This window comes from Scyliorhinus torazame, chromosome 16 (genome assembly GCF_047496885.1).
Source record: "Scyliorhinus torazame isolate Kashiwa2021f chromosome 16, sScyTor2.1, whole genome shotgun sequence".
Lineage (NCBI taxonomy): Eukaryota > Metazoa > Chordata > Chondrichthyes > Carcharhiniformes > Scyliorhinidae > Scyliorhinus > Scyliorhinus torazame.
The window spans coordinates 174,519,201-174,529,441 of record NC_092722.1 but is presented as its reverse complement, the minus strand read 5'-3'; positions in this window follow the sequence as shown (position 1 = coordinate 174,529,441).

Here is a 10,241-nt window from a genome sequence, read left to right as displayed (position 1 = left end):
TGTGTACCCGAACAGGCGCCGGAATGTGATGACTAGGGGCTTTTCACAGTAACTTGAATTGCAGTGTTAATGTAAACCTAATTGTGACAATAAAGATTATTATTATTATTATTAAGATGGGTGAGCTGGTAGGTGGGTTCGGCTGTGGGCGCATTGGGGTATGGTCAGGCTATGTTGGGAGGAACAGTTAGGTTGGGTTGAGGGGTAGTTGGGGGTGTGGGAATCAATTTGAGGGATTGGGAGTCAGCACTGTAGTTATCCAGGAGTTAGACTAGGATTTTCTGTTTAGCATTACCTGGTTAACTGCACAGGTGAGTACATTGAAACTGTCCAAAATCGCTGACTTTAACTCAGTTTCCAAGGCAGCCTGGAAGCAACCCATTAGAAGTTCAAACTTGCCAGGTAATTCCCACAGAGGTCAATGTGTCAGGATATCTGCAGGGTCCAGACACACATCTCGGGTCATACGTTATGTCTCCGACAATCCAGAAACCAGAAAACCTGAGCCATGGTTTCACTTTGCGCTAATGCTCAAGGTGTCCTACAAATATATTCTGAACTCATGAAAAAGGAGCTGAGAGGAGGGTTTTTGTGAGAAACCTGTTGGTCATGACACTGATGTACAGATTTGTAATTATAGGTATGGAATCTTAATCTTTATATGGGAACATTTTCCATAGATAACTTTCTGCTGGCTGCATGTAATTGTTGATGTATGTCATTGGTGGGCTCAACTCAATAAATAGTCAAATTCACCTCTTTTATCCTCCCTTCAATGAAAGGATGCTTCTCCTCAAAAGAGACAACAAAGTTAAGAGCTTTCTGCAGAGAAAGAGAGAAAGCGAGAGCACTTAACTGTCTTTGATGTGGTCCAGGAGCTGTCAAGCATAGCTAGATGTTTATAATCATTGCGGTTAGTTTCCCAGATGACTACTTGAAATCCACACGAGTATGAAGGGAGATGAATTAAACAATCCAGACAGCTGGGTGTGTGTGGAAGCTGTCAATCATAGCCTAATAAATCAATTTCACATGGATATGAATGAAATGTTTGCAGGCCAAGGATCGGAAGGGATTTAAACACAGTTGCCTAGTTTTCTCTTTCCAGAAATTTACAGGTGCTGCTTCCTCTGCCTGAGGCAGCGGGTCTATTGCACAGGTGAGGTTTAAAGCAGTGATATTTTTTCATTGTCTCTGCCTGAACTGTTTTCTAGCTTCCAGGCAGGGGTTTCTCTTATGGAGGACTTCCAGGCAGGGGTCTCTATTACGGGGTGGGGTCTCTGGTGCAGGTCTCTGTAATGCCAGGTCTCTGGTGGGAGTCATTCTTCTGGTGGAAGTCTGGTGGGGGGGGGGGGGGAGGGGGGGTCTTTGTAATTGTGAGTCTTTGGCAGGGTCTCTGTAGTGGAGAGGCCTCTGGTGGTGGTCTCTGTAGTTGGGGCATTTCTGGTGGGGGTCTCTCTTATGGGGGTCTCTGGTGGGGGGCAGTGGGGGGTCTGGTGGGGGTAGGGTGGGCAGGATTTGCACTGTTGGAGGGGAGAGTGGCCCTCCGATGGACTTTGGGGGCAACTCCCTTAACAAGTTACCCCCTTGGCCCATTGCGAGGTCCACCACGTCAGGGCCATGCTGGGAAGCACTTACATCAATTCCCGCCCACGTGAATCCCGGCCCAGAGAACTGGAGCTTGGAGAATATGGCGCCCAGCCGTTAATAGGATTTAAATCGGTCAATTTGACCCATTTGCAGCCTCCCGCTGGCGCGGGGCACGAACCTCGATGCCGCTGCCAGCAGGGGACCGGAGCATCAGAACAGGATCAGCGGCAGGAACCAATCACGCTTTTTGTCCGACGTTGGATTCTCTGCCACGTTGGGAACTCTGCTACCCGCAGAGGGCAGCGGAGAATCAAGCCCCTGGAATCTCTTCCTGTGGTCAGTGGATGGTGCTTCTGCAATAAAGAATGGCTCACTGAGCATGGAGTTGACTTCAATTTCTGCAGTTTAGAGTTTCCGGAATCCTGGAAAAACCTTTGGAAATTCGTCCCCGAATATTGCCCCATTGTGCTCTATTGTTACCTCATCGACGTTTTGTAGAAGATCAGGTCCTAAATACTCTGCCCTGTTAAGTAGAGACATTTGCCGGTTCTGTAGAATATCAAGAGATTTGTTAATTTCCTTATCTTCATATCTCAGGGTTATAGAGATGTGACATTTCATTTTGACGGCCCTGCCTTCTGAACCTTGTAGTTTGAGTTCAAATGATTGGATTTCTATTTCCTTCAGCCAGACCTAAATCTAGTTCAATTTGTAACTGTGACCCCAGTCCCAGTGTCAAGTTTAAATTATTTTCTGTGTCCTTAGACACCCAGCTCTACAGGTTAGAACTTACTAGGATATTTCATTTCCCTGAGGGAGTCATCAGGCTGAAATGCTGTATCTCCAATTGCCCAGACTTCAAAACGGTTGGAAGATTGGTCCAGCTTTCTTGTCTTAAATTGAACTTTAGATTTTCAGAATTGTTTAAAATATCCAGTCTTGCCACGGAGAAAGGGGGTTCTAGAACAAAGGGTCACAGTTTCAGGATACGTGGTAGGCCATTTAGGACTGAGATGAGGAGAAACATCTTTACTCAGAGGGTAATGACCCTGTGTAATTTTCCACCACTGAAGGTGATGGAGGCCAAATCCACGATTGTATTTAAGAAGGAACTAGATAGACTTCTAGATTCTGAAGACATCAAGGTGTGTGGGGACCTCCTCTCCGGGACCTTGGAGATTTGGCCTCTCCCCCCACCCAGCCCTAGCGCTCAACGCTGTGATCGCCCCCAACCCTCAGTGGATCCCCTCCTACCCCCGGGACTTACCTTGAGAACAGTCCTGGGACTTGGTTCCAGGCAGAGCACTGCATTACCTCTTCTGGCCACTGCAGTGCTGTGCCTGGAGGGGTTGGAGGGCTGTTGGCCAATCTGATTGGCCAACAGCTCTCACGGATGGAAATTCCTTCCAAGGGCGGATGGAAGACCCGCCCACTGCCAATCAACACTCAATCGAGCGTGATATGGCAGTGGGCTTCTGAGAGTTGGTGGGAGCGCGTTATGCACTGACTCTCAGGATGGTGAGGGCCGATTGATAACCATGCTGAAAGTTCTGTCCTATGTTTCTGAAGCATTCAGCTCCCTTGCTTGGGCAAACACGGTGATGCTATGTTTTGGAGCCGCAAACAGAAAATTTTGTCATAAGTGGAAGTGCTTATCCCACTCCTTTGGTGAACTTTTGCAGGTTTCTTTGTGGACTTTTCAGTGGTTGGTGCTCCTGACTTTGGGCCGACAATACTGGATCAAACCCTCCCAAGCGTCACATCTCCCTGATTCTGCTGTCTCAGCTCCACCTGCCTTGCAAAAGCATTCGACGTTCTGTGCTGTTAAATTTACTTTAGTCTGCAAGTCCTAAAGTGGGTCATTGATCATGCCGACTATAAAGTGTTTGCAAATCAACAAATGCCTTGTAGATCTGTAACCACAACTGCTGGCCAGTCCAAAGAAGTTGTTAATAAATTAATCCATAGATTTACATGGCCTTTGGCTCCTTTGGTTGAATTGCGCCCGTTGAATAACCAGATTAATTCTTCCTGCTTAAGTAATTATCGAAGGCCCTCAAAACCTTTTTGAGGGATGCCAAGATCTCTGACTCCTTGGCTCATCAGGACATCATGAGTTAGGGCCCCAGTTGTATATAAGAGGATAATGAACTGGTATTTTTCTGCACTCTCTTGTAAGCCTGAAGCTGATTGGTACCTTTCAAACCATCACGTCCAGAGCTCCCATTTTTGTTCTTACTGCAGACCTTTAATGTATTGGAAGGGTTGTGGAAGGAGTAGTGACTTTTCAATGGTTGCTGACATCATGCATGGTTCACCTACCAGGGTATGCTAGATTTTTGTCCTTCTTCACTGTGAATTCAAGCTGTTCCAAGGTCTTCATCCATGGGATATCAATCTGTCGTCTCAGTTTCCTAAACTGTGGCCTCCAGCGTTATCATCACATTTTGATGAGGTTTTGCTTACTCTATGAGTGACTCGAAGATAGTTCTTATGTAATTTTTCTTCAAACTACTTATTTACACTATTTACAAAGAATATTGCTACAAAAGACACATTTTGCCGAGGATCTTCATTTTGCATTCACCAGGACAATTCACAAAGAAAGCAAATGTAATCAATTTATATTTCATGAGAAGAGAGTGCTGATTGGTTGGCAAGTGGATTCCTATTGGTCGAATTCTTGCCGTGGAGAGTACACCAGTTAACCGGTGACTGACAATTAACTGCCAAACATTGTTTAAATTCAAACTACGTTGACCCTGGGGAATGAACCAGAGAATGGCTGTTGCCCATTTTGTATAGCTGAAACAGTAGCAATGTGTGTACATGTTCTTTCTGTCTGCAAGAAAAAAGACTCTGTGTGTAACTATTTGTAGCTTCTGGCCTTTGTTTCTGAAGCATTCAGCTCCCTTGCTTGGGCAATCACGGTGATGCTGTGTTTTGGAGCCCCAAACAGAAAATGTTGTCATAAGTGGAAGTGTTTATCCAACTCCTTTGGTGAACTTTTGCAGGTTTTCTTTGTGGTCTTTTCAGTGGGTGGTGCTCCATACTGGATCAAATAAGTGTAAATAAGTCAATCACACTGTGAGCCCAACTGATAATCTTGAATTTATTGTGAGAATAATTCTTAAAACACCCACGATTACTCAGGAAATGTTGTCCAATCACATAATCACATCTAGTGTTGGGCACTGTGTTTTGAGTTTTGAAAGCATGGACTGGTTGGGTACGATCTGCACCTTCCCTGTTGCAAACAGCCAAAGGGATGTGCTGTTTGATTTGATCTGACAGTAACTGGAATGTCTAGTCTACATACCTGGCATTATAAAGGCACTGAAATTAATATACTACATTACACATTTGTGTGAAAGACAGAACATCTTTTTGGCTTGGACCTGTAAGTGGTGAACACCACTCTTGTCGCGACTGCAGTGCGGTAGCAGTGCGAAACAGCTAACTTTGCATGTTGCTCAAAAAGTAGTAAGATATGCTGAAAAGCATGTGAGGAAGCAAATGGAAAGGGAGGAGACTTGTGTGGACCATCTAGTCCAGTGTAGATTAGTTGGGCCAAATAGCCTTTTGTTTTGTGTCACAGAACACAGATTCTATGTAGTTCTGAAGTGTGTGGTCCACAATTATCTGCACAAGTCACTCCATTTTTCTTATCTTCTTCCAGGGAGACTCACAATTTTATAACTTGTACAAAAAAATGCCTCGACATTTCAAGCGCTCTGACCCTTCTTCTGTCAGAGAGTGTTTATTTTCTTGTTGCAGTGCCATTTTGTACAGAGCAGTGCGAGTGCTTTTATGCATTATTTGCATAATTCCACTTAGTTAAGCTGATTAGCTGGGTTGTTGATAAATTACTGCTCATTGCCTTGCATCAAAGACAGCTAGAATAATTAGCTCTACACCATGGAGAAAAATGACATTTATTCTCAATAGCTGTAACTTGACAGATTTACCAACTCAGACACCACTAATGCATACTGACAAGACATTTAGTCAAACTGGATTGGATTTTCTTTAATACTATAGAGTTGTATTTTTCTAAATTCATATCATTTACAGTGCTCTTTTCCAGGCTAAGATAGTTAAGCTGGGCCTTCCAATTAGTTCATAGAATCATTACAGCACAAAAGGTGGCCATTCAACCCATCATATTCCTGCCAGCTGCCTGCAGGAGCAATCCACCTAGTCCCACTTTCCCCATTGCCCTGCAATGCCTCAATTACGTTGCTAATTCACTTTTAAAGCCACAATTGAATCTGTCTCGCCCACCCTTTCAAAGAGCGCATTGACCATAACCACTTGACATAATATAATTTTATTGGCAATCAAGTAGTCGATTAGAAGCACAATGGGTGTAATTTGAACTTTGGGTGAGGGTGCAAAATGGACAACAGGGAACTGCCTCACCATTTTACGCAGCACCTGAATTTTCCTCCCGATCAATGTCAATGGATCTAAGTTCAGTCAAGTTCTAAATTGAGCGGCCAATTACACTTCACCAATAATGTGCCCTCACCCAAGGTTAAAATGGCATCCAATGAATCCAATACTTGAAAGCACAAATTAAGGAACATCTCCAGGATTGCCGTTACGACATAGAATCATAGATTTGTCACAACACAGAAGGAGGCCCTTCAGCCTGTCACGTCCATTCCAGCTCTCTGCAAGAGCAACTGACCTCATCTCACCCGTGGCCCTGCAATTCTTTCTCTTCAATTTTCTCTTGAAGCCCCATTTAAATCTGCCCCCACCGCACTCTCAGGCAGTATGTTCAAGATCCCAATCACTCGCAGTTTAAAAAGGTTTCCCCTCATGTCAGTACCCTCCGGTTCGTGATCCTTCCACCAATGGAAACGGTTGCTCCCTGCCTACTCTGTCCAATCCTCTTACGATTTTGACACCTTTATCAAATTTCCTCTTAATCGACACAGAATCTACAGCACGACAACTGTCCATTTGGCCCAGCTGCACTGGACCCTGCACACGACATGGGCTTTCCCATCTGGTCCCGTGTTCTTCCAATCCCTTCTGCCTCACATATGCAGCAGGTCTCTTCATAAATGCTTAGATGTCTAGACATCAAACCTAAGGGCTGGACTTTATGGTGTGGGGAGGGTCCCCACACACCACCATCACACCCCCACCCTCCATCCCGCCCACTAAAAAAATCAGTCCTCGCTTGTCCTTCAGCAATCTAATGGCCATTGAAAAATTGGCTTGAAGCGAGACGACCACCCCAACCTAATGGCTGGCAGCTTCCTGGTCCCAACAGTGCCACCAGGACTGGTGGCCAATGCTGGGACTGCAGTGAACCCCACAGAGAAGCAAGTTGTAATGGGGCTAAACTTGGAGGTTAGTCTGGGATCTCGGCGTGACCAGGCTGGCAACCCCTGGCAAAGAGGATGGATGGGGGTGGCTGGGTGGACATGGAGGGGGGTAGGTGGAATGCAGGGAGAGGGCACAGGCAGAATGTGCACAGGGGTCCTGAAAAGGAGGCACATTTCTCTTGCAGGTCTTCACCAGGTCTCACCTGACGGTCTTAATACTTGGCGCTGGCCTCTTTTGGCCAGGTAAAATTGGAGTAGCAATGGGAGAAGGCCCTTAGAGACCATTAATTCACCAGTTAAGGACCTCAACTGGCACAAGGGCAGGAAGGACCTCCTTGTGCCTCCACCGATGCTGGTAAAATCGCACCAATGGCTGGGTATTGTTGAGTAGAGGCAATGGATGCAGCACTGCTGGCCCTGTGCCCAATTTGACGGCTCTGCCACTTCCCATTCCACCCGTGGTGGAGGGCTTAATATTCCAGCCACAACATGAGGTAAAATTAGAAAAGAGTCGAACTTGAATACATCACCCTGTGAGTCAGTTATGAGAATACGGTAATTAAAGTGACAGAGCTATTCAGACATGAGGGACCCACCCCCCCCCCCCCCCCCCCCCCCCCCCACCAGGCCACAGGCATGTTTGCCAGGGTTCACCTGGCAGTTTGTCTGAATGGCATGGCCCTCACCTGCCACCAGCACCGGTGAGATGATGCCCTTTAGTGGTCCTTAATTGGCCTCCATTTAACTCTGGTTGGGAAGGCTGCTTTCAACCATTCCTTCCCTACATTTAATAAGCAGATGGGAATGTGACAGGAGCTCAGACCTATTCACCTCATTAAACAATCCTCCTTTCGTCTACTGCGTGTTGATGGTGGAGAGAGTGAATGTTTGTGGAAGGGTGCCAATCAAGTGGACTGCTTTGTCCTGGATGATATTGAGTTTCTTGAGTGTTGTTGGAACTCATCCAGGTGGAGAGTATTCCATCACACTGCTGAATTGTGCCTTGCAGATGGTGGATAGGAATATGGAGGTGAGTTGTATCTAATCACATGAGTGGCCCAAGTAAAATACCCACTGCCAACCTCCCTGGGCAACTCGGGGCGGGCAATAAATGTCAACCTCGCCAGAGATGCCCAAGAATGAATTTTTAAAGTGCCATTTTCATTTCTATTGAAAACACCCAGCTCTATTGACAATGATTTAGATCCTTACAAGCATTAAATACAGTAGTTTGAATGAATCCTTGGTTACATTTGTTGGTTTATCACAGGCCCTAGATGGTGAAACACTTAGCCAAATCAAATATGAGGATTAAATACTTCATGTTCATGTGCCTTGATGGAGAAACACCAGCTATGTTTCATCCTTGCAATTTTAGGTGTCTAAGTTATATTATGCTAATCCACCATGAATCTCAGTCACAGGTTTAAAACAAGGAGAAATAATTGAACAGAACTGTCGAGCACTTGAAAGAAAGCCGATTGTCAAATATGAAAACACAAAAGATCTTACTACAAACGTGAAATGTCAGCACTAGTGTCAGAATTTGTGGTTTCACTGTAGTCTAAGTGAATACTGTTCATTTAACACTTAAGAGAAATACTCAAGATGTCAACTTAAACACCCTGAAGCAAATAAATTCTGCACACCATTTATTTAGTCCATCAATCATACACCTCTATTAACCTCCTGAGAGGGAACGTGTTATGGCTGATTGAATTTCCACTGTGGACCATTTTGCGCATTTTAAATGTTTCTACCTCGACACTTACTTTTTTGAAGCAAGAAATCATTTGGTGTTATACTGAAGATAAGCTGATAGATTTTTACATGAAATTTTCTATTGTGGGATGAGGAAAGAACCACTTGAGGTTTTCCATCTTTATACAAAATGCCGACAAACGGTCAAACTTTTCTTTTGCTAGGAGTGCTGCCATTTTTAATAAATGTTCAGAGCTTCTTCGAGACCAGTTTCAACCCCAAAGTACCTTTAGTTAACACAAAAGAAAATCCCACTGCACTCTGCTGTGGGAACTTTCCTTTGCTCTATTGAATGTACATCCATGTTTTTAAGTAGGTGGAGGAATTACTCTGATACTAACTGACAGCAGCGTGTCCAAATTGTTGTAACCAGAATTTCATTGGATTAAATAAACCTCAATATTCTTGACATTCTTTGTATTACATATCAATTTGCCACAGTCTTGAAAAGGAATGTATGGAAGGAGATGATAATGACTTCCTGTGTTGTAAAGTCATGAGTGACTTGATTTCTTCTTTTTAATCAGTAATTTATCGTGTGGCTTCAGCATTTAAACTAGGCGGACACTCCTGTGTAGTCAAGAGGGAGTGCTGAGTCTTTCAGATGGGATGTTAAATCAAAGCCCCATTTGTCCAATGCCTTAGTGCACCTGGTGGCCTGACCAAAATTCCTCCCTCAACCAACAGCATCAAAAATACTGTTATCCATTTTGCAGTTCCTGGGATCTTGTTGAGCACAAGACGGTCCTTTCACACTGAACTTCAAAGGGAATCATTCTGCTTTCAGATATTTCAGAGTTTTGTGATAAAGCACCAGATAGATACATGTCCGCTTTCTTTTTTTTAATGTATTATGGTATCTGCACAAAATGTCTGACAGTTTCATAGGAATCCAAGCAAGATGGAAAAATCGGCAAGCTTCTGACAAGTTAATTTCAGGTTGGAGTAATTGGAGGCATCATTATAGCCCGGATTTATGATCTTTCCACCAACCACATTGCTCTTGGGCATTCAGTGAACACATATATTGAAAATGCACATGGGTAAAATGTAGCTCCATTAAAGTGGAGAAGAAATGATCTCAATAATAATGCTCAGAGAGTAAGGACTTCCTGCTTGATTTAAGACGAGCATTTAATCGTAGCTTTTGGCCAGAAGGAAACATACCTACCTTACATACCTAACGCCACGACACAGGTTTCATCATCAATATCCTTTCCTGATTTTTGCTCAGTGATACATTGTGAATCGCCCTCTATTCAGGATGACTGGCAGCTCATATGAATAGATGAAAATACCAAATAAAAGAAGACTGGCTCGCCCTCCTAGCCTTTCCCATGCAATCATGATGCCTTAAGCATATCCATTGGCCACCCAGCACCATGTAATTTTCCAAAGAAACAAAAATCCAGGCCAATTAAGGAAAAGAAGTCTTGTCTCCAACTCCTGTCAGCCAATAAAGCAAACTCAGGAAATCAAGACAATCCTGGGTTTATACTATAGGGTGCCCTCCTTTTGACTAAGGATCTCCACTTCAGCAGAAAGAGC